General features: G+C 45.6%; 1 protein-coding gene and 1 long non-coding RNA gene across 2 annotated transcripts in view; one reads left to right on the forward strand and one right to left on the reverse strand.

Annotated features, from left to right (window-relative positions):
* Positions 1–22,406, reverse strand: part of LOC128348162 (uncharacterized) — a 133,530-nt gene extending 111,124 nt beyond the window's left edge. The window contains exon 1 of the long non-coding RNA XR_008317974.1: positions 22,308–22,406. This is a non-coding gene — a long non-coding RNA (uncharacterized LOC128348162). The remainder of the gene's footprint in view (positions 1–22,307) is intronic.
* TNRC6C (trinucleotide repeat containing adaptor 6C) overlaps positions 1–25,380 on the forward strand; it is an 814,117-nt gene that overhangs the window by 174,236 nt on the left and 614,501 nt on the right. The gene's annotated exons all lie outside the window — the stretch shown is intronic.

Consider the following 25,380-nt stretch of genomic DNA (forward strand, 5'->3'; position numbering starts at 1 on the left):
CAATGGAGTTTGGACTAGACAAGTGTGCTCCATTAATAATGAAAAGAGGGAAAATAACAAAAACAGAAGGAATAGAACTACTCAGTGGAAGCAAGATCAAGAACCTGGAAGAGAAAGAACATTACAAATACTTGGGCATTCTCCAGGCTGATTACATTGCACACACTGAAGTTAAAAGAAAAATTGGAAGTGAATACATCAGGAGAGTTAGAAAGATCTTCAAGTCCAAACTCAATGGCGGGAACACTATACAAGCCATAAACACCTGGGCTATACCTGTTATCAGATACACTGCAGGAATAATAGACTGGACCCAGGCAGAGCTAGAGACGCTAGATCGTAAGACCAGGAAAATCGTGACCATCAATCATGCTCTGCACCCCCGCAGTGATGTCGATAGGCTATACCTCCCTTGTGGCTCAGGTGGAAGCGGAATGCTGCAAGTCCATCAAACAGTAGAGGAGGAGAAAAGAGGCCTTGATGAATATATCAGGGACAATGAAGAAGATGCACTTCAAATGGTCAATAACGAGAAACTATTCAACACCAATGAAAAAAAGCACGCCTACAAGAAAGAACAAGTCAAGAACCGAGCCGAAAAATGGAGAAATTACCCCCTGCATGGTCAATATTTGCACAATATAAGTGGAAAATCAGACATCACCAAGACCTGGCAATGGCTTAAGAATGGCAACCTGAAGAAAGAAACAGAGGGTTTAGTACTGGCTGCACAAGAGCAGGCACTAAGAACAAATGCAATAAGAGCAAAAGTCGAAAAATCCACAACAAACAGCATGTGCCGCCAAGAAGCAGATGAAACAGTGGACCACCTGATCAGCTGTTGTAAGAAGATCGCACAGACTGACTACAAAACAAGGCATGACAAGGTAGCAGGGATGGTACACTGGAACATCTGCAAAAAATACAAGCTACCTGTAGCCAAAAATTGGTGAGACCATAAAATTTAAAAAGTTGAAGAAAATGAAGATGTAAAAATATTATGGGACTTCCGACTACAAATAGACAAACATCTGCCACACAATACACCAAATATAACTGTAGTCGAGAAGAAAGAAAAACAAGTTAAAATAATTGACATAGCAATACCAGGGGATAGCAGAATAGAAGAAAAAGAAATAGAAAAAATCACAAAATACAAAGATCTACAAAATGAAATTGAAAGGCTGTGGCAGAAAAAGACCCAAATAATCCCAGTGGTCATTGGCGCCCTGGGTGCAGTTCCAAAAGACCTTGAAGAGCACCTCAACACCATAGGGGCCACAGAAATCACCACCAGCCAATTACAAAAAGCAACTTTACTGGGAACAGCCTATATTTTGCGACAATATCTATAACAACAGCAACAACATTGACAATAAAATTCAGCCATCCTAGGTCCTTGGGAAGGACTTGATGTCTGGATAAAACAAACCAGTCAATAACACCTGTCTGACTGTGTAAACAAGAGATAATAATAAACAATAATATAATAGTCCAACTATAGCTGGGGAGCCTCAGGTTGGCCACTCCAGGCTTATATGATGGGCATCTACAGCCACATTACATTGTAATACTCCCTGAAATGGAAGGGATTCTGCAATATCTGCTGGGGACTCCATCCTCATCTGGGTCCATTATCATGCACAGGCTAGTTGCATCATAGCTGCAGTTGGGTGAGGATCAATACATCTTGATTTTTCTACTGAGCTGAATGAGAATTACTGCTGCATCAATCCTTCTTTGATTTGTGGGGCACAAATAGAGTTTTGGGGGATGGAAATTTCCCACTCGTCTGTTCTTTGATGTTATCTGCTTTAATTTTGAAGGGGCAGCTGTGTGGGGCGGGATCTGGATGAAGACTATGGCATGGAAGATGGGACTTTAACCCAGAAGTGGCCAGCCCGAGGCTTTCCAACTACTGTTGGGCTACAAATCCCATCATCTCTAGTTGCATGAATCCTTTGCCCTCTCTGTTGTACCATTTTTGTTTGCCAGCCCCCCACTACCATCAGAGGTGCAGTGAGGTAATTTTGGATCCTGGACCTAATGACCTTATAGGGGGTCCCCCTGCAAAATAAGCACCATTCCATATATACACATTTCACCACAAATCCACAAGTCTGGGCCAGAGTGCATTTGGAAAAATAAGGACTACACAACCCACAAAGGATCAATAGATCTTCTTGATCATTCACCACAAACCCACAGGTCTGGGCCAGAGTGCATTTGCCAGAAAAAGAAAAAGCAATTGCACAAGCCCCAATAGATTCACTTCTTGACCATTCACAAACTAACTGGGACACAACATGTGTCCCTTGCTCCACAGTTCAAACACAAAACCAACTTGAACATATAGTACATTTTTAAGGAAAATAATTATTAAAACCACAACACATGCCCCTTGCTTCACAGTTCTCATGCAGACCTTTTGTATCACAGACCAACCTGAGCATAGTGCATTAGTTTTTTTAAAAATGTTGTTTGTTCAGATGTAACAGTTCGTTCCACTTTCACTAGATGCTCTATGAATAAAGAGAGCTCTTTCTAGCAGCTTTATTGCCATAAGGAAAAAATTCATTAAAGACCACAGGATTGACCAATTTCCTAGAAATTAAAATACACAGTAAGGTTGTTTTCACAACACAAGCTGCCTGGGTTACCCCAGGCAGCTCATGTCAACTGGAGTGCCGGGAGCCCTGTGACCCTGGCTGCTCCAGTCCTGAGTAGCCCGACTTTGGTCCCAAGCTTTTTACCAAGGTAGAACAAAAGTTGAGTACATTCTGCCTTGGCAGGCAATCATGTGTGCGACACAGCCACTCTTAGCCACACCCACACAGCCAGTCTTAGCCATTCCTGAGACTCGCAGTCAAAGGTCTTCATGGCCTGTCATTTTTCCAGCACATTTCTGCATTCCTTCACATTCCTCCTCCAGGCCCCATAAATCATCTCCTCTGGATCTCCTTAGCCCAAAGGCACACAGGATGCCCTCTTGAAACTAGCTTTGAGTATCAAGATTGGCCCATATTTTTGTTCAGCTCTTTTAGAAACCAATTTTGATCACTCAGATGAGTTTATCTCCTTGTCTGGTTCCTTTCCCCCTGTTTAATCCCATTTTTCTGTTGTCCTACACAGTAAGCTCCTCTAGACTCCAGGTTCCCACCCAGGAACCATTTTAGTAGTTTTTACCCTATAAATTGATCCCAAGTCCCCCACAATCCAGTCTCTATACCCGAAGCTTTTTGAATCTACCTCCATGTCTGTCCCACTCCCTCCTCCAGTCCCTTGACCAACCTAAACTTACTCTCTTTACTCAAACCTGTTCAGGTCCAAAAGACTTTCACTCTCTGCATCTGCTATGGATTTTTGCACTGACTCCTCTCTCTCTCTCTCTCTCTCCCCCCCCCCCTCTCTGCCTGATTTGGCCTGTCCTGTATTCCCTTTGCCATCCAACTGCCCAGAGATGTGAGTTCTGGGCAGTATAGAAATATGTTAAAATAAAATAAATAAAAAAATCCTCCCTTCTCCTACTCTGTATAGTATATACATAGTGTAGCATACATATAGTAGGGAAATTCCCTTTAAATAGTCATTTAAATAGCACATGGGATTAAAAGTTGAGGTCAAGCAATGGCACCCAGACATGTGTTTTGAGACATGTGTTTCATCCAGCATGTTCTGTGACATGTGGGAATGCCCTGCTTGTCCGTACGAAATGATGATTCACAAGCCTCACTCTGTATTCAATAAAATATTTTTTGTTTGGCTATAAGCCTGTGGTTGTAAAATTCTTCCAGGAAACTGCTTGCCTTATAACCGTGCCTTGGGTCCCAAGAGGGGTACAGCAGCAACCCCTTGTAACAGAGCCAAATAAAAAACAACATCACAGGGGATGGGGAGGAATCCAAAGAATAAGAGTTCACCCCATCTCTAATTTTTGGCTTCTTCACCTTTTTCTTTCTTTTTCCATATTTCACATCACCTTGTGTATGGAAGATGAGAGGTGCCATCAGTACACGTGCGCTGACATAACAAGGCAGAAGCTAATTCTTAGAAAGAACTCCTGCTTGCTTTGAGAATTCTCTGATAAAGCTTGAAAAGACCGAGCCAATTATGGATTGAGATGCGGGGGGGGGGAGGTTCAGCCATCACTAGTGAGGATGCATCCTTGTCTTGACCCAGCATCATCAGCTTCTCCCACTCCAGTCCCCCTGAATATTCCCCAGAATATTATCTTGCCCTTTGCACACAGCATCTACGCCACAGAGGTGTACTAGAAACACATCTTTCCTGCTGAGTGGCAGAGCAGAGGTACCTCTTGCATTAAGTGTTAAGGATTCTATTAAATGGTGGAGGAGGGAGCACTGGACGAGTGGGAGCCTCACCTCAGAGACATTACAGATTGCCTCACGCAATTTAAGTGGGCTAAAATTAGAGGGAAAGAAGCTGCAGCTAATTGGACATGTGCATTAATCATAGTCTGTTGCTAGAGTACTTCACCCATTAGAATGTGTTAATTTGGTAATTACAAATCAGGGGTGATGGGGAGGGGAGGGGGAGCGGAGAGGGAGGTTTCTCTTTGTGATCGGGAGCTCTTCTCTTCCACATTGTGCATACTGGTGATTTTCCTGCCAGGTTTCTCATTATGGAGGCAGCATTTTACCACGCATCTTGCAGCCGTGTAGTAGAGAGATACGCAGGGCTTGCAAACCCAGTTAAATGCTATTGGCTAGGGGCTCATGCGTCATTATTGTGTATTAATTAATTAATTTGGAATAAATGTCATCCTCTTAATTGCTGATGTGGATTAGAGAATTACCACTTCCCACTTTATGGTGCATTTTCAAGCTCACAGAACATGGATAAGTTATTCCCTAGCCTTCTTTAGTTTTTTGCTCACACTGAGGGAGGGAGGGAAGGAGGGAGGGGGCAGCAGCTATGTTGATGTGGTTAATAAGAAGCTTCAAGAGAGTGTTTAAAGCATCTAATAAAAATCTAATAGAGCACTCCAGGTAATCTCATTTGAAAATACAGGAGTATACGACCACTATGGGACACATAAGTTGATAGAAAATCAGTTTGATCAATCATTTAGTCTGTTCTCATGAGCAGCCAAGCCTGGGTGTGGCTGCCAGTGAAAACCACCAGGATGCACGTGCTGTGGCCCTAAACCCAGCACCACAGCCCAGCTCTTAGCCAAGGTTAAGGGTGCAAATGCGCCCTTAACCCGGCTCCTGGGATCGTGTGGCAGTGTGAGCTGCTTGCAGCTTGTGCTGCCACAGAGATGGGCTCATAGAGCAGCCACCTCCTGGGGGTATCCCCCAGTGCACTGTGCTTGGCAGGTGGTGCACCGTGGGATGTACGGAGGCCTGGACAATGAGTCTTGGCCTCTGTTTCCCAGTGCTGCCAGGATCAGGGCAGGGAGTCATCCCCGCTGCTCCTGTCCAGTGCTGTTCATGTAGGCATGTGGTTTGTACACCATGGGGGCTTGGAGCGGTCGTCTGGGGAGAGGTAGGTTGGACCCTACCTTCCCCCATGCCTACCCAGCCATGTGTGCATGTGATTGTGTGAATTACAGGAAAGTTAAGCACTTCTGGTTGAGTACTATATTATTCAACTTGCGTTGTGGGAAATTTAATGCAGGCAAAAAAGCCCCCCCCCCCAATTTGAGTTTGTACACAAATAATTGTTCTCTGCAATTTCTTGTATAGTTTCTTTCCTTTTCAGATGATGTTCATCTGATATAAGTAGGCATTAGAATGCAGGAAGGAGTGGAAAACTGGGAGGTAAAAGTCTGGTTTTATTACAGTGTTTTCCAGATAAATTTTGCAAACCTTATTGGGGTTGCCACTTTTCATATGGTACTATGGGACTGTGTCTTTAACAGTTGCCTAGGATGGAGTTTGGGGCAACTGTTGCTTTCCCAGCAATCAGGCCATACTGAAAAGCAAAACAGCACTCTGCTGAATTCCTCCCTCCTGTGTTAATGGCATGAGGGCCCCATTTCCAATTCCCGCAACCTGTCAACCAGCCTACCACAACTCTGTAGCTGATATCAACTATAGTCTATTAACTATTCTCTGTTCTCATACCTACTTTATGTGTTTAAATAAGTGCCCCCAGTACTCTCTTATTTAGCTAGGCTTTGGGTCATTCTAATTTGTGATGGAGCAAAAGATTTCAAGGGCTATAATTGCATCCTGCTCTGTTTGTTGTGCAAAGAGGTTATTTTAGTTAATTGCTTACCGATTCCATGGTTTTTAAGGCATGCTCAATATGTTCTCCCACCCTACAGGTTAATAAGTTGCTTTTAAGACAGTATGCTTCACCCTTTGTACAAGTTACCTAGCAATATAACTCTAGTGGGAAGGTGCAGTGCTGTACTTGGAGAGGACTGTTAAATGGGTGGGATGATTGATAGGATACCCAACTGTGCATCTTCTGTTGCACCCGTCTTTGGCTTCAGTGTGTTTGTGTGGTTTGTTAGAGCTGTTACACAGACTTCATAGAAACACTGGCCTTTTTTTAAAAAAATGAAAATAAGAAAGCAAAGGAGGAAACCCACATAATTTTCCACTTGGGCAGCCCCAGATTGGCTCTCATAGTCTGGAGAACCAGGGGGATGGTTTTCCTTCTATCACAATAATTTGTTGGCTCATTAGCACTCATGCCTTAAAGGGGCTCTTGGAATATTAGCAGGTGTAAAATGTGATTTTCACCCCCTTCCCCTCCTCCTCCGCCTATGATATCACCTTGCAACCTCCTTGTCATTAATCTTTGCATATTCCTTCCTCTTGTCCCAAGTCCATATTTTTATGAGCAACTGCTTTTCCCTGTTTCATCTAAACGAAAAGGCTAATGCACCTTTAATGGAGCTGTTCTGCCCACTCCAGAGTCTAAATTGTTCCTTGCACAGCGGATTCTTTTCCCATAAAGGCTTGCTTCTTGCCTATGAGTCTAGTTGTAGTTCAGTTCCCAGTTTTAAATTAGTTCCCTGTGTTTTCCACATGTCTTCTTGTTTGGTTCGGTTTTGATTGTTTTGGGGATAACACCAACGTGAATGAGACACAAATGAGTACTTTTAAACATGTTTCAGTAAATGAAAGTATGTAACTGAAGATATTAGGAAGCAGTTGGGTCTTGAATTTGTAAACTCTAGTTTCTGTTGCAAATCAAAAGCCAACCATGTTGTTATTCTTTCTCAGCTGCAAAGTCCTTAGCAGTAGAACTGCCAGCTGTACTGGAGTAAGTCCCATTGAACTGAGTGGAGTTTATGTCAGACTAAACACACATAGGATTCGGCTGTTCATGCGGTAGACTATAGCACTGTAGCAGGGGTATAGCTATAGTTGAGCGGATGGATTCAAAGAAGCTCCAAAGGGCCCCAGAGTTCCACCCCTCCCTATTTTCTTCATGATCTCCCTCACACCAAGGGGCCGCTGGAGAGAGGGGTGAACACAGGCCCCCTCTCCCCTAGCTACGCCCCTGCCCTCTAGGCTGGATCTCCCTCCCTCCGATATCTGATTATGTTCTGTTTTGTCTTTTTTGCCTGGCCCATTTTGCCTAATGAATTGCATAGTGTTTATTTAATTTTGGATGCCTCCTAATCAAAGTTAGCAATATTGTTATTGCATAGGGAGCATGCAATGTGTCAGAAGACACACAGCAAATGTGTGTGAAGGGCAGTAGTTCCTTTGCACATCCAGCTGGTGCTGCATCCATCTTATTACAAGTTGATAATATTGTAATTATTACAAGATGGTTTGTGGGGAGAGTGGGCTTAGCCCACTCTCCCCACAGATGATCACCCACGGAGCCCTGGGTGGCCGAATCGGCAACTCACACCACTACTGGCTCCGTCACAGAGCCAGTGGGGGCTGCAGGGATTGGGAGCCACACGGTCCCCGGAAACCCCAGGATGCCCCACACGAGCCAACTCGCACATCCCTACTCCTGGATCCAAAACTCCCTCTGGTTTCTCAGATTGAGGCAGTGGTCAGGAATGCTTTTGGTCAGCTTCAGAAGATATATCAGCTATGCCCATTTCTGGAGGCAGAAGACCTTAAAACAGTGGTACATATGCTAGTAACCTTGAGGCTTGACTGTTGTAATGCACTCTACGTAGGGCTGCCTTTGTATGTAGTTCGGAAACTACAATTGGTGCAGAATGCAGCAGCCAGACTGGTCTCTGGGACAACCCCAAGGGAAAATATAACACCAATTTTACTGGCTGCCAATATGTTTCTGAGCAAAATACAAGGTGCTGTGCCTATAAAGCCCTCAGTGGTTTGGGTCCAGGGTACTTAAGAGAGTGCCTTCTTTGTCATGAACCCTGTTGCCTATTAAACTCATCTGGAGTGGTCCGGTTATGATTGCCACCAGTTCATTTGATGGCGACTCAGAACTGGGCCTTCTCTGTCGAAAATATTTATTCCTAAGAGCTTCTCCATCTCTGAATGGTTTTTAAAAGACCCTCAAGACACACCTGTTTTCTCAGGCTTTTAATTTAAATTAATTTTAAACAGTTTACAATTGAAATGAAATTGTTTTAACTATTTTTATTCTGTGAAATTGTTTTAATTGTTTTTACTTTGTTTTATATCGCTTATGTTTGAAATTGTGTACACTGCCTAGAGATATAAATATCAGGCGATAAACAAACAAATATATAAGAATTATAATTTTAAATCTGGCTATATTTGCATGCAGCAGTTCACATACATCCAGAGATGTCCATTCCTATCCATATGTGGTTCCCAGTCCAGCAAGGGAACTACTGTTTCTACAGTTGGAAGTTCTACTGCTGGGGACTTTTCAGCTGAGAAAGAAGGAAAACATGGCTTGCTTTTGGTTTGCAACAGAAATCTAGCAGAGATCAACGCTTCAAATGTAGCATCTTCTGTCACACCCAAGACCCTCTGTCAGGATCAGCTGTGCCAAGAATGAGTAGCCGGGGCAGAGCCACCATTGTGCGAACTGGTTCAAAGAACCTGGGCCCTCAATGGAAAAGGCCACTGAAAGCCCCCATGTGTGTTAGGGATGTGCACAAACCAGTTTGCAGGCCATGTTAGAGGTTTGAGAACCAGTTTGCTGGTCCAGCGGTCCAATGGACCATTGCCAGTGTGTGTGTGTTGCTTTAAGGGCGGTGGGGGGGGGTCGTACTTACCCCTCCCGCCACTTTTCCCCCTCCAGCGCTCAATTTTCAAGTAAGATCTTTGGGATGGCAGCGGTCCTCCCTGCCTCCCTTGCCCCCTTGTTGTCTGCAAAATGTGGAAGTTACTTCTGCGCATGCGCCCGCCGCCACACACGTCATGCACGTCACTGTGACCGGCGTGCGCACACACATCGGTGGCAGGCGTGGGGGAGGGCGCATGCGCGGAAGTTACTTCTGCTTTTAGCAGGCAACAAGGGGGCAGGGGCGGCAGGAAGGACTGCTGCCGCCCTGAAGATTTTACTTGAAAATGGAGCGCCGGAGGGGGGAAAGCGGCGGGAGGGGTAAGTACAACCCCCTTCTCTTAAAGTAGCACCCCCCTGGCATCGCACCACGCCTCTGCGGTCCATGCACATCCCCGTGTACATGATGTCACAGGCACAGAGGCGTGGCTCTGGCTCCAGAGAGCCCCGAGCAAGTTCTCCCCTGCCCACTTTATTTTATTGTAGACTGCCCAAAGACGTAGGTTTTGGGCGGTATAAAAATGTGTTAATAAATTTTTTAAAATAAACCATGAAGCTGATTGGGTGTCTCTGGGCCCATCACTATCTCTCAACCTAATCGAGCTCACAGGGTTGTTGTGAAGATAACATGGAATCAGGAGGAGAACTATGTATGCTTCCCTGAGCTCTTTGGGGGAATAGTGAGCTAAAAAGGAAATAAAATACACAAATAAAAGTAAATAGTGTCAGTGGGCAGGAATGGCAGTGCTTTGTAACTGCAGGAGAAATTGACTAACTCAAGAGGTTTATGGCACTTGAACATTCTTTTCAGAGTTTCTTTGTGCTTGAACATGAACATGAATGGTTGGTGTGATTCTGTGCTCTGCAGTATTATTTTTTGCTGGGTGACATGAAGTCTGATCTTGTTTTGTTTCATAGCCATAGGACTACAAACATAGCTTGGAACGAGTCATGTAGCAAAGTGGATGTTGGCCTTTGGTTAGATTTTTTGGCAGCTCCTGCCCCTGCCCCTGCCCCTACCCCTGCTGGCTCCCACAGCCAGACAGCTGCCCACATCCCTCCCTTCCTCCCTCCCTTTTCAGCACCAGCAAATAACCAGCGGGCAGGGTGCCAGAGCTGGGGGAGCCATATACCACCGACATCTGCAGCCACCCACCTGCCTCTCTCCCTGCACCCTTGTCGGTGCCAGCAAAGAGCCGATGCATGGGCTAATGATGTCACCACCCAGCGGCATGCACCAGGTGGCGACGTCACAAGCCCTTGTTGGTTTTGCAAGCAGCACAAACAAGGTCAAAGAGGGAAAAGTGGGCAGGCAACTCTCCCAGCTTTGGTCCCATGCACACCAGCTCTTTGTCAGTGCCAGGGAAGGAGGGAGAGGGTGGGAGGTGATGCACACCTGGCCTTGGCCCCATTGGGCAATCAGTATTCACTGAACATAGCATGGCTGTAGTGTACATTGGATGAGGGGGTGCAAATGTCCCTGGGCCCTCTGGACCCAGGGGCCCACAAGGGCCCCACCACCATGCACCCCTGTGCTACCGCCCACCATTTCCCATTTACCCTTGTTGGTGGTGGCGGCAGGTGGGCTTCTCCCCCCTCCCCGGCCAGTGTGCCGTCCAGGGGATGAGGAGACCCACACATCAGCCAGAGAGAAGCCAGTGTGCCAGCCAGGGAGAAGCCCACCCACATGCCACCGCCACAGGTAAATAGAAGGGGAAGCATGGTGGTGGGGCTGGAAAGTAGGGGCATGGCTTTGGTGCTGGGGTGCACCCCCCCAAAAAAACAACTTTGTCCCCAGGCTGCCAGGAGTCCCCCTACGCCCCTGAAACACAGTCACCCAATGGTAGTTCCACCCTTAATTGGAACAGCATGTTAATATGCCTTGTTAGTTCCGTCCTTCTTTGTTAACAGTTGCAAAGCCCATGTCCTTCATGATATATCTACTTCTCCTTCCATTCCCATCAAAGACGTTCATCAGGTTTTTAGTTTTCAACACCCGCCACTCCACACACACCCCGCCCCATGAGGGAAGCAGCTTAGAAGGGAGCTGCAGTGAACAAATGGTGATTAGGGAAGGGATTAAGCATCCCTCCCCACTCCCACTTCACCATACCAAAATATCTCCTCCCAAGCTGCTTTCATTTACAATAATATTTTTTTTTAAAGGCTGTCAGGGCTTCATTACACGGTTGCACATAAAGTGTAGTTTGCCACTTGTTCTCATTGTTCTGAAGCAAAGCTTTAAAACAAAACTGGTTTTCATTTCAAAAAAGCTTCAGAATCAGCCCTTCTAATGCAAAAATGAAGTGAAATGCAAGTTTATGATTTACGTATCTCTTTCCCCCCACAAAAATATACTTCAAGGACTTTTGCAGATTACTGGGTTTTTAGTGCAATGAATGAATAAATCAACGCTTGCAACCTTGGGACTCTGAATTGGTTTCAACCCAAGGCTTCTGCTCTTCAGAACAAACTCCCAGTAAGTCTTCTGAGTAGTAAATGGTTTGAGGCGTCCTACATCTCTGCCAGTTTAGATCTCCATGTGACACAGATTTTGCAGTCACATGCCATAAAGGTGGGGCTATAGAAACTGGATGTCCTTATAAAGCCATGTATGGTACAATCTGCAGCAAAGCACATCCCAAACATACAGAGGTGCTCTTACCTCTGGTCTTCAGGACTGAAGTCCTGGGCCTACACGGCCCCTGGGGGACCCAAATCCTCAGTAGTCTGTCCTGGATGGTGTGTTTGCACTGTGGAGCATGATGATGCTACATTTGTGGGGGGCGGAGGACTCCAAAGGCCTTTAGGTTCAGGCTCCAAAATTACCTAGGTGCACCTCTGCAAACATACACATAACCTGATACTGGGCCTTTGCTGTTTACACCAGGTAATGCTGGAATGGCGCTACATGGGAAGCTGCACTATGAATTGGGAGAGTTGTCAGATTTGGATAGCTGGGCCTCAGATTACAGGGGTTCTGCGACGCTGCAATTCTGTAAAATATTCAGTAGATAGAGAGAAACTTTATTTCGGTCATTGACAAGCATAATAAATAAACAATAACAATATCCAATCAGGTAATAGGTTATTTGCGCGTTTTACAAACTACATAGCAAAACTTGGTCACATTACCAGAGACTGTTTCTTTAAAACTGGACAGCAGATAATCTAAGTAAAACTCATTGGTGTGGCCAGGAAACTCCATTAATAACGGGGAAATACAATTAATATGAATATCCTTGTAAAATGCGCAGTAAAGGATTACATGAGCAGTAGTTTCTATATCTCCCAAGCCACAAGGACAGAGATGGGCTGAATATGGTAGTTTCTTAAACTTCCCTTCTAGAACTGCAGTAGGGAGTGCATTTAAGTGAGCAAGGGTCATAGCTCTCCTAAATTTTGCTGTTGTCAAACTGTTTAGATATTCAGTAGGCCTTACATTTAAGGGCTGATTGCCTATATAGATCCCTCTCGGCAACTGTGCTGATTCTTCTTGCAGTTCTATATCTAAGACACACTGTTTGATAACCCATGTGGCTTGATCATACCCCATCCTACGGAGCTCTTCCCAGTGGAGACTGTAAGATTGTAACGTATATCTTAGCGCCACCTTCCATTTCGAGGCGTAGCTATCTACAAGTGTTAGGGGAGCCAAGCCCACTTGGGAGTATTCAGTAGACATTCCTAATTCTGATGTGTTCAGGGGTCAAGAGTTTGTTGCAGTGGAAGGCTCTTTTAAAACCTGAGCCCAGCAAGTTCTTGCTAAGGGAGCTAAATAGGATCCCTAAATGCTGAGATTGAATTTACAGTTGTGCCAGCATTTCAACCGAGTGCTTTATTATATCTTTAAAACAATGGATTGACACTAGAAAATAGGAAGATGGATTGGATGACGGCAAGAACCACCCTGCATGAGCTATTCTTTTCCCCACACAGGCTCCATTTAAATTGTGCAATATTAGAAATGCATTCTGGCGTGTTTGTTAATAAAGACGCACAGCTGAACGAACACTCCCCCCCCCCCGTTGTTGTTTTTTTTAGCCCCACTGTCTATCTCTAGAGAAATGTTATTGGAATCATATTGCATTTTCAGGTCTGATGAAACTCCAGTAAAATAAGCATTTTATGCAAATGTGGTATGGTAGTAGAAAGAATAGCATGTTATGTGCCATAAATCTTTAGGTAACAGGAGTCCTCATTTCTGTTTGCTTTTTAACACATCTCAATGCAAGGCAATTATTTTTAGGCGGTTCAGCACTGAGGGCCATGGTGGATATGATATGACCTGAAGAGCTATTACTAGTTTATGCATTTTAATTTGCACATAAGTTACACATCCTTTGCACAACATTTTCTTTCAACATGGTGGATCTTTGCTCGTGGTTGCACAACATTCCTTTTGTTGTGTTGTGTGAGTGATGAAGTGCAGTGAGAAGACTACTTGTCTTGCACTAGAGGTCACATCAAATAATCTTTCCTGGGCTAGAGAACTGCAGGGAATTGATATAATGTTCATTGTGAGTTCTGCACAATGAACAGTTAATTCTAATGGCATGGTGGATGCCCGTCTATAGTCACATATATGCTATTATATTATTATTCTGAAACTGGTAATCTCAAATTTGGGGTGGGGGATGAACCCATGCCAGAACATCTTGTTAGCTAGGCTTAGAAATGATTTGATCATGAATTTGAGCTGCTTTTTAACCTGCCTCCTTGTTTCTGGGCCTTTTAGACTGTTTGTGTGGCATAAGCAAGAATACTTATTGAGGTTCACAAGTAAAAATGGTTGTGCTTGCAAATGTAAAGGCTTGCAACGGTACTGGCATATATGAGCCACCAGAATCAGTTTGTTTGGCTTCAGGGGCGTAGTCACTATTGGGCGACTGGCGGTGGGGCGAGTGGGGCCATGGTGGCAGCTGGACATGGACCCCCGCTGGTCTGGCCCTGCTACTGTTTGACTGGCTCCTTTCTTCAGCATTCCTGTCCTCCAGATATTCCACTGATTCCAGTGTGATGAAGATTGTGTTAAATAATCTGCTTGGGGTTGAATGTGGTTGGCGCTGTCTTATGTCAAGGGATTGGAATAAATTGCTTTTTTATTGTTTCCCCTAAATTTAAGGCCTCCACCCCACCTATTCTAAACAAGTCCAGCGAAAAAAATCGAGTGTGCAGCAAATACCTTCCTATTTCAGCAGCATGGGCAGGCGCTTGGGCATAAGCAATTTCCACTGACCTCCCATTCCCCCAGAAGTACTCTCTGAAATGTGCAAAGATGTCCCTGAGGGCTGTGTGACCTATGCATGTTGCACAGAGTACTTCTCGGGAAGGGGAGATTAGTGAAAACTCCCTGCCCTTGCACAGGAGTACCTACAGTGCTGAAGTGGAAACACATTCACTGCATGTGTGCTTCTTTTGGCAGCTTGTGCACCGTTTTAGTTGGTATGTCAGCCAGCATGTTTGTTGCAGCAAATCTGGTTATTGATTTATGTAGCAATGTTATATGACCCTAGGATTAGTCTGTCAGGCTAGTCCTTGATCTGGAAGGCTTCCCACAGAACAATGTCAATGAGACCGATACATTCAACCAAAAGGAAAATTAAGAAATGGCATAAACTAAACTCGTGCAAAGGTGTCTACAGAATCAAGTAGGGCAAGTCTATTGCAAAAGGCAGAAGCTATGAAAATTCACTCATGGCATTTAATTGTTTGCACAAGCTGCAAAGGCTGCTAAATGTCTGGTGCATATCATAATAGTATTTAGCATCCTGATGTATATTCCAATGATCCCTGTTTCCTCTGGACAGTCCCTATTTTCTTGTGGCTGTCTCTGGTAAATCACTCTCCTTATTTTGCCCTTTAAGGAGAACTTGATAATGCTATTTAAATGCTTCGTTAGTATGTGCACACAGACACTCCAGTAGTCATTCTTCTAAATTTCAGCACTTTCCTTCTCTGCAGTTCTATTCAGCTTCAGAGGCTCTATTCAAACATAAAGCCAAAGCACAGTTCAGCAATAGGGAGCACCCCACTGAGGCCAAGCACTCCTTCATCGTCTTCCCAGTAGTCACTGGATGACATCCTACCAAAATGCTTGCAGGAGGTTGTTGCACCTGTGAAAGGATGTTGCACTAGCACCTTGCACTTAGTCTGGAGCTTGCATTCCAGACTCATGTTGCACTACTGCAACCATGTTTCTTCTCCTGAAATGGCAGCACATTTCATATGTTTTAAATGGAACTTTTGCACAGTTGGACAAATCTCTGAGGGGTTTTTAGTGCCACTAGGTGATCTTCTTGTGCTGATGCAACTTTGCTTCGTTCGGATGTCAGCCACTAACTTTCTGGGCCACTAACTATACCTTTCTCAATTGGTGTTATCCTCTAGGGGTGAGCACGGAACCATTCTGGGTGGTTTGGTTCAAATTCAAACTGAATTGCCAGTCTGCGAATCGGTTCGTTAGAACTGGCCAGCATTTTGGTTCATGCACTCAAACTGGGCCGCACCGGTTCAGCCCAAATCGTGATGCTTTTAAAGGGGAATCCCCGGTAAGGATTCCCCTTTACAAGCAAAGGGGGAATCCCTAACAACTAAAATGAAGTTGAAAGGGTGGGCAGGGTGAGTGGGCAAGACGGCTCTTTACCCACATGATCTGACTCTGTAAGAGGCTGCTTCATATGTTCATACATGTGCCGTTGTCATACAAGGCAAAAAGGATGGGAGTATCAGATCAGGCGATATTAAACTGGATCAGCCCTTTTCAGATATGCTCCCTGTAAACAGCTAGACATCCAACAGGCACCCAGATCCCGTTGGTCAGATCCAATAAGACTACTCGGATATCAACTGGTTGCATTCCATCTGAAGTGTGATCAGGCTCTGCTTTGTTTAACTCCCTGTCAGTGGCAAAACTCACAGCCCCAGTCAAGGTAAATAGAAAGTGCTGCAGAAGTTAAATGGAAAGCAGCCAGGGAAATCAAACATAATACCTGAGCACAGCAGCCTGGGCAGATTTCATTGTGGCCAGGGAAACAAGAGAGAAAGCGGTGGAATGATCTCTCTTTGTCAGACAGCTAAGCTGTTAGAGGTTATGAGATTCTTTTATTGCACTAATTTGCAGGGCGATGCACTGACAATCTCTCCCTGCACAGAGAATTGCACAGAGAATATATAAATTATGCCTGCAGGACGATTAACTGTTTGTCCAGGCTAATTGTCAGCATTAAATCTTGCTCAGTCACAATTTTAAAGCTCAATTTAAACTCTCTATCCTTAAGGAAACCTTACTCCCACTTTTCCCTCCCCCTTTCACACACACACACACACACACACACACACACAACACAGGGAAAAAATAATAAAGATGTAATGGTTTAAGTCAGCTTCTCTTGTAACTGCTAAACTTATAATTGGGAATGTGTGTATAACCGGAGCATCCACAGATGATGAGCCTGCAGAGTTTCCCTTTGCCTTGGCCACTAATGCTTATTTCAAATCCCATTGTCTTTGCTACCATGTATTAATTTCTGAATTATGGATTATTGTTCAGAGACCTCAGAGTCAGGCAATTCCCTGCCTCTATTACTGAATAAATCTTTTTTGCTGTCTGCCACTCTGCTTAAAATAGCCATGATTCATCCTGAAGGACTAGGAAGAATGCAGGAATTAGAAGACATTTCCTCTCTCTCTCTCTCTCCATATGCAGAGGGAACACTGTGGACCTTGTGCCCTGGCCAGGGCCGTAGGAAGCTACCAGCGGCCGAGGGGCAATCCCCTGCTGGTGGCCCCTATTCTGTTTTAGATAGACGTGTGTGTGCTGGTAGAGAGAGGCACTCCCCCCCAGGCTGGAAATGCAGCGCTGACTGAAGAGTCTTGTGAGTCTGGCCATGACCCCTGATGCAGATGCAGGGGCTGTGGGGCTAGGGACTGCGGGGTAGCCCCAGGGAAATGGTGGCTGGTGCTTTTGGAACATGTCTAGGCAAGGGTGGCTCCACCCCTGAGTCTTGCAAACGAGGCTGAGCGGTTCCATCTTCAAATCTGGCCACACCCCATGTAGGTTCAGGGGGTGTGGCTGGGGGCTGCAGGGCAGCTCCAGGAAAATGGTGGCTCGTGTTCTTTTGAGCACATTCTAGGGTCACCATCCAGATGGTGAAAAGAGTCAATATCCATCAACAAAAAAGTGGAAATAGAGGAAAGAGTTTATCAAAAAAAATTTTGGATAAAAATTGGATAATTTGAGAATAAATACAGCTCACCAGTGTGAAGCTGATGACCAGGCGAGCTGTTTGTCTGCTCCTGTCTAGGTGCAGAATTCTCAAGGCCCCTGTTTCTTAACCATAAGTTCATTTCCTGGCTAGGTTTACCACACGCACACAGTCCTCTGTCCTCCTCCCTCACGGGTCACCCAGCCTGCGATCCCCAGCCAGGCCAGCAACTTCAACTCTTGGCTCACGGCAGGGCAGCCAGTTAGCTGAGAAGCCGGCTTTTTTGCATGCTGGAGCAGTGGTGCATGCACAGTCTCCCACTCGCTTGCTGTTCTCTATTACTGCAGACATTTATATATGGCTTTTCAACAGAAGGTTTCACAGTGGCTTTCTAAGAAAAATAACTAAGAAGATGCTCCTCTGTCCCCAAAGGTCTTGCAATCTAAAAAGAAATGCAAGGTAATACCAGCATCAGCCACTGAAGGAATAGATAGGGCTAGAAAGGGCCAGTTGTTCTCTCCATGATAAATAGAGAATATTCACCATTTTAAAAGGTGCCTTTTTACTCAGTTAGCAAGGGTCGCTGCTAATTGAGTAAAGTTAGTTAGTTAACTGCTAACTTCTCACTGCCGCCACCACATGAAGGAAGCAAGCGGCACCTTCCGGGCCCAGTTATCCGTGCTCCTGCATCCATGGCTCTACAACCTGCCACTAAAGCAGAACCTCCCCTCTGGCTTCCCCATTGGATGGACGATCAGTAGGAAGGGGAAGGAGACAGAGGAAGAGAAGCTGCTCATGAGAGCAAAATGTTCTGAGTGAACAAAATATTCCACCTGCTTCCCAGAACTTTGGACAGCACAGCACATGCCAAAAAAGTCACATGGCTTCTGTAGAAGTCCCTCGTTGGCAACCTTCACACATCCATGCAATGGTGGCTCTACCCTAAGTCTCATGAACGGAGCCCTGTTTTCTAGTCTGACCCCTATGCTAACATAGGTGCAGGGTGTGTGGCTAGAGGCTGTGGGGAGACCCCCAGAAAATGGTGGCTCGTGTTCAAAGAACACAGCCATGCAATGGTGGCTCCGCCCCGGCTAGATATTCTATCTAGGAAAAGTGGAGCAACGGGATGGAGGAGATGTTGCTGAACTACAACTTCCAGCATACCCAGCCACAAAAAATTGTGTCTAGGGATGCTGGGAGTTGTAGTTCAGCGACATCTGGAGGGCCGCAGTTTGGGGATGCCTGCTCCAGAGCGTGCAAGAGTTCCAGCGTTGAAGCAGAGAGAAATAATGGCGGCGGTCAGGATGCAGAGGTGGAGGGCCGGCAGGCGATGCCCCTCCAGCCAGAAGAGGTGGGTGGATGGCGGGTGAAGCCCCGCCGGCCTGGAAAAGGAGGTGGTGGTGGAGAAATAATGGCGGAGGCAAGGAGGTGGGCAGATGGCGAGCAAAGCCCTACCAGCCAGGCGGAGGAGGTGGGAGGCGGTGGTGGGATGGCCTGCCCCTGGCCTGCCCAATGGGGAGAGCTGCGGGGGGGGGAGCAAGCGAGTGCACTGCGGGGGGGGGATGCCACAGGCTCAGTGCACCGCTGCACAGATGCTCTGTGCGGGGTCAGCTAGTTTATTATTATTGATTTATTTATCATATTTATATACCACCTGCTATGTGTATCTCTAGGCAGTGTGTGTGTGTGTGTGTGTGTGTGTGTGTGTGTGTGTGTGTACACACACACACACACACACACATATAATGGCGCAGTGGGAAATGACTTGCCTAGCAAGCATGAGATTACTGGTCCGAATCCCCACTGGTATGTTTCCCAGATTATAGGAAGCACCTATATTGGGCAGCAGCAATCTAGGAAGATGCTGAAAGGCATCATCTCCTACTGCGCAGGAGATGGCAATGGGAAACCCCTCCTGTATTCTACCAAAGGAAAACCACAGGGCTCTGTGGTCGCCAGGAGTCGACACCGACTCGAGGGCATGCTTTACCTTTAAAGTACTGTACTCTATGGATAGAGATAACTTTTTTCTGGCAGTTTTCCCGAAATAGGGAAAAATTGATTAAAAATAAACAAATTGACCAATCTGCTTCAACCTAAATATAGAGAGCTCTCCCACCCTTCCCTACGTCTCTGCTCAATATCAAAGCCCTCTGCCAAGCCACTTCAGAAGATCTAAAAGGAGGAGCAAAAAGGGGGGTGCTTTGTTTGTTTATATTGTTTATTTGTTTGTTTGTTTGTTTGTTTATATACCGCCTTTCGTTAAAAGACAACCCCAAGGCGGTTTACAAAAGTTAAAACATACAATAAAAAGATAATAAAAATACTAAGCTAAAAATATATAAAAACAAACCAAATTTAAAATCCATAAAATACAAGCATAAAAACAGTACAACAGGTAAAAAAACCACAGAAGCAGCAGTAAAAACGATTCTGTAAAAGCCTGGGTAAAAAGCCAAGTTTTAACAAGCTTTCTAAAAGCCGTGATGGAGTCCGAGGAGCGAATGGCCACTGGGAGAGCATTCCAAAGTCTGGGGGCAGCAACAGCAACCCTTTTTCATGAAGGTAAAGGGCAAATTCCTCCACATGGGGGTGGAATGATGTTTGGGGGTGGGGGCGACCTTCAGTTCCAGAAGTATTTTTTAATGTTCTGCCATGAAAACCAGTTATGGAACTTTTTGATTGGTTTTTAAAAAATAAAAAAAAATATTAAAAATCAAATGATTGTCCAATCCATTTTATGTTATATATGCAGCCCTCCACCCTGCCCTACATCTGTGCCTAATATGAAAGCCCTACAGCAAGCTCTTCCATACATATACGAAGTGTGTGTGTGGGGGGGGGATAACTACAAAAAGGAAACAAATAACATACCTTCCAATACTAGGTCTGAGGAGGAGGCAGCAGGCACAGACAGCACACCAGTAGGTGGCAATGGGGGCAGGGCAGGGCAGGGCAGAGGGGTGTGCACAGCATTCTGGTGGACAGTCAGTGCTGGCCATGCTGCTTCTATCTTCTCTGCTGCCCAGAGGCGTAACTAGGGAAAACAGCGCCCGGGGCAAGCACTGAAATTGCGCTCCACCCCCCGCCGCGCGCCACCCCGCCACCCCCGGAAATATGGAAATGTGTCACAGCCATAGTCAAATGTGGGTTGTGGGCTGCATCCGTGCAAGTATACTGGGACAGGAAAAAGGAAACATGAGGCTACAAGGCTCTTTAGAAATATATATTTTAAAGAAATGTCTTGCACACCAACAGCCTAAGTTTGCAGTCCTCATGGCCAGAAAATAAATGCTTTTAAACATAGTAATAGGTTTTGTGTCCCAAAATGGAAAAGACAAGACAGGTATTCAGAGGCGTAACTAGGGAAAATGGCGCCTAGGGCAAGCACTGAAATTGCGCCACTGTCCAAGCATGAATGATGGGACTTGTAGTCAGCAATATCTGGAAATCCCCGTTAAAAGGAACACTGTACCATCTAGACATGGTTGTTGATCAAAACCTGAAAACATGAGCCATCTCTGTAAAAGATTTAGAACAACAGTCAGGAGTTATGCGAGGATTCCAAGTGTCATTTTCTCTGTCTCCTCTCATTCTTTAAAAAACATGACTTTGTCCTAGAGGATCACCTGCCCAAATAGCCATTAGCAAAATAGTGGAAGAAGAAGGTGGTGGTGGGGTGTGTGTGTCTATAAACCAGTAAATGATTCCTGCCAGCCTTTGTCTTATGATGACTGTTGGCTCATGATGGGGTATATGTGCATTCACCACACCAGTGCTTACTTTGACACCAAGAGGGAGGAGGATACATTAGTTTGCCACACTAGACAGAGGAATTTGCAACAGGAGCAGATAGCCAAGTTCTGCCAGGGCCAAAACCAGCCCCTGCCAAACTAAGAAATCATTGTAATTTGCCCCTTCCTGTCACAAGCAGTGTGCTGTTCTTTTATTATTGACTCTAACTCTCAGATATCCCAGTCATGGATGGAAAATTCAGGGTCAATTTACAAGAGACACATTTTCTACATGGAAGTTTCTTCTGTGCAGGTGCTGTGCAGAAACCCATGTGTAGTGATCAATACATATGTAACTATTCCTCCAGGGGCATAGCAAGGTTGGAATGGGTCCAGAGACAGGATTTCAAAATGGGCCCCCAGACCCTCAAAGTCCAGGCCTCCACACACCCCAGGCCCCCAAGGATTTAAGTCGATATTTCAAAATAAGTATGCTACCTGGAAATACATTTCACTGAATACACACATGCACACTTCACAGTATATAGTGATATACATTGAGTACTATATATTTGTGCTACTTTTAATGCCTAGAACACACTAGCAATGCTAATTATTAAAATGGCCCCCTCGCTGAGATTAGCAAAGGAGACTTTCAACCATGCAGGGTGAGCCTATGTTTGTTTTCTCAGAATTCTGAACAAATTCAGTAAAGTTTGATTCCAGGAGTCTTTTCACACCAGGCTTTTAAAGCCCTTTAACACACATCTCCTCTGGAATAGAGGTGCTGCATTCACATGTTGGCCAGATTTACCCTGAAGTCCCTGCGAGTTACTGGGCAGCAGTTCACACACAAGAAAAATAAAATAAAATAAAATCACAACACATTCTTCACAGTTCTCACTCAGACCTTCTGGATTGCAAAATAACTTGAACATAAGTGCATTTATGAATGAATGAATGAAAATAAATAAAATATACTTGTTCCAGAAGTGTTTGTAATTTTCTGACATGAAACAAGCCACTTATAGGCCTTTTTAGATAGTTTTTGTTTTTAAAGCCAGCACATTTTCCAGTCTGTTTTAAATTAAATATTCAGAGACTTCTCAGTCTCGCCCCACCCCCCATATCAAAGCCCTATGGCAAGGAGATCCCTATATATGGGCGTAACCACAAAAAGGAATTCACAGCCTACCTAGCAATGGCTGTTCTGGATGGTCTGGTCTGGGCAGAGGGTCTGCTGCCTGCTTCCTCCTTCCTTCCTTCCTTGCTTGGGGCCTACTCGAGTTCAGGCTTCAGGGAGGCCTACTGGGAGGCCTCTCTGGAAGCCCCGCCCACCCGCCGATCAGCTGAGAGGCGGGGAGAGAAGAGCTGCTCTGCAGTTTGCAGGCCTTGCCGATCCTAGCAATCCTCTTTGCCGATCAGCCAGAGCTGGAGGCAAGTGGCTGAGGGGCCCTAGGGCTGGGCAGGTGGGCAATGGGGTGGGGGTGGCAGGGACTGGTATGGCGCCCCCACCTCAATGGCGCCCGGGGCACGTGCCCCCCCTGCCCCCCCCCAGCTACGCCTATGCTGCTGCCTGCAGGCAGCCTGCCAGTCCATGCTGGGGAGCTTCAGGGAAACTGGCAGAGAAGCCGATGGAAGCCCCACCCACCCTCCAAACAGCTGATAATCGGGTGGGGGCAGCTGTAATAGGCAGCCTGCCCCAGCTTTGGGAGCTTCCCAATGGCCGGGTGAGCCTCCTGATGATGGTCAGCCCCATACTGCTGGTGTGATGGGCACAGAGGCGGCATTGCAGAGCCCATGCCATCTGTGGGGCGGGGAGGCAGGCACACTGGGGTCCTCCAGGGAAGAGAGACCACGGACCTGCACCCCAAGGTGCAGGCCTAACTGCGCCTCTGCTCATAATACCTATGTGGAGCCTCCATGATCAGAGACAGTATTATTATTGTTGTTGTTGTTATAAATATTTCTATACCACCTAAAACTTGTGTCTCTGGGTGGTTTACAACATCAGCTCAATTAATTAAAATTATTTAAAACCTTAAAAAACATTTAAAACCCAGTATTAAAAAATTCAAAACAATGTTTGTTTTGTGGCAAACAAACATTTTGAGGGCACTGTTTTGAAGATTGTTTAAAAATCTAATTAAGAACTTTGGTGTCTTGTGTATGGTTTTTTGATCCATCTGTATGGATCTAGGTGTATGAATCTCTTTATGGGGCAAGCAAAAGAGGCTACTGACTGACCCCCTTTCTCATAACATGCCCTCTTCAAAGACTGCATGGGTCAGAATGGAGTTCAAGAACTATGCTCAAGAAGCTCCCCTTCCAACCTTTGTAGGCTTTATAAGGGGCAGGGGGCAAGGAGAAGAGGCTGCTGGCAGCTCCTTCTTCTCTCTCATGCTTTCAAGGCCTGCAAATGTCAGATCACACCTCTCCATTTGATTCTTGCAGGCTGGATGGCGGGGGGAGGGGGCTGCTGGCAGACCTCTTTTCTTCTCCCAAGCCCCTTTCAAAACCTGCAAGGATCAAATGGGGAGCTTCCAATTCCAGTCCAGATCATACCCTCCCCTGGCACATGGCTGTTATTAACACTTTAGAAACCGTGGGGATGCCTTCAATTAGAAGCTAAGCAGGAAATAGATCAAGATAGTGGTCTTGGACCTTTTGCTAGCCAAGGACGTCTCTCTCTATCTCATACCAGGCAGCCTCCTCCTACACCTGGCCCCCATCTGGTTAGCCTCCTCCTCCTCCAGGTATAGGGAAGAGGTCACCTTGGAAATGGATCCAGAATGACTAAGAAAGGGGAAGGAATAGTTAGGATAGGGGCAGAAATCAATGCGTCTCAGTTAATCCATTCACCACCAGTAACAGTTCTCCACCCTTTAGTTCTCCATGACAGATCTATATGTCAGTGCTATATGGAGAGAGGTTCAAAGACATGGCTAAAAACTGAACCGATGACCTTCTGGGTAAAAGGTGAGAAATGTGATCAAATGAACAGCACCAACAGCCCATGTAGCTCTTAGACACTGTAATTGCTGTGAGTGAAAGAGCAGCTTCCCTGTATAACTGTGGATGCTGTGTGGTAGTAGAGCACCCAGGGGCTTCACTAGAGAGTGGCAAAAGGTGAACGGATCAATGGGCAGCTGAAGAAAATAGCCACCTGGGAGAAGAGAGGAAAAACACTCCTTGCTAATCTCGGTGCTTTTGACATCTTGCAGAGACACAGAAGGGTTTCTACCTGCTCTCTTGTTCTCTTAGAGGTCTCTCTGATCCTGACAGCTTCTCTCATTTTCTGCATCCTTTCCAGAAGTTTACAAAATTAGGCAAGCAAAAGGTTGCTAGGAAGAAGAGCCAAGAGATTCAGAAAGCTACAGGCCGAAATTCTGAGAAGATGTGAAGGCCCAAAAGCTAAGTGGTAGTTAGCTGGCCAGCCTAATCAAAATTCCCTTTTACTCACACTTTGCTGGGTCAGACAAATGGTCCCTTTAGTCTCCAACAAGGGACTTTTTCAGATTCTTCAGAGGAATTATAGAAGAGAACTGAGCAAAGAAGAGAGCACCATGCTTTGCCCCACACATCAATTGGGCATAGGGTAGGGGGCTAAGGACACGTGACATATATAACTAAACCCCAACAATGTTTTCTTTTTTAAATGAAAAGCTGCGTTGGGAGGGGGAATTTCAAGTGGAGAGCTGTCGGTGGAGGAAGATTTAACCCTTTCCTCGCCTGCCAATTCTCTGCGGCACGTCCCTGGACCTAATTGTTCCCCTCCTCAGGGTCCCAGAAACATGTTTGCTCCACATATCTCATGTGAAGAGTGATATCATATTTCAATATGGAATACAGGACATTATTCCAGATTCCAGGTCCTGCCATAGAAACTACCTTCCCACATACCACTTCTTTGCCTGCCAAAATATTCTTGCTCACCGAAGTACATTCCACGCCAGGCCTGGCAACTCAAATATTTCCTTTATTCTACTAAGGACATCAGCTTCCCAGCCCTCAGTAATTTGTATGGAAGGTGACAGAGATGCTGAGGGCCACATCAAAGAGCCTTAAAAGGCCTGTGTGTTTCCATACTCCATAAAGCAATATCCTTGTTCTAAAGGGATACTTTGCTCTTACTATGAGGACTGCCAGCTTTGACTGAAGCTATTCATGGGCGTTTTCCAGATTATGAGATTTGCACCAGTTAAAGTGTTGCAAAGTGCAACGGTATTAAGCAGCAGCTGGAAACTGCTAGCACGGTGTTTTTCAAT

The sequence above is a fragment of the Hemicordylus capensis genome, chromosome 2, assembly GCF_027244095.1.
Source record: "Hemicordylus capensis ecotype Gifberg chromosome 2, rHemCap1.1.pri, whole genome shotgun sequence".
NCBI lineage: Eukaryota > Metazoa > Chordata > Lepidosauria > Squamata > Cordylidae > Hemicordylus > Hemicordylus capensis.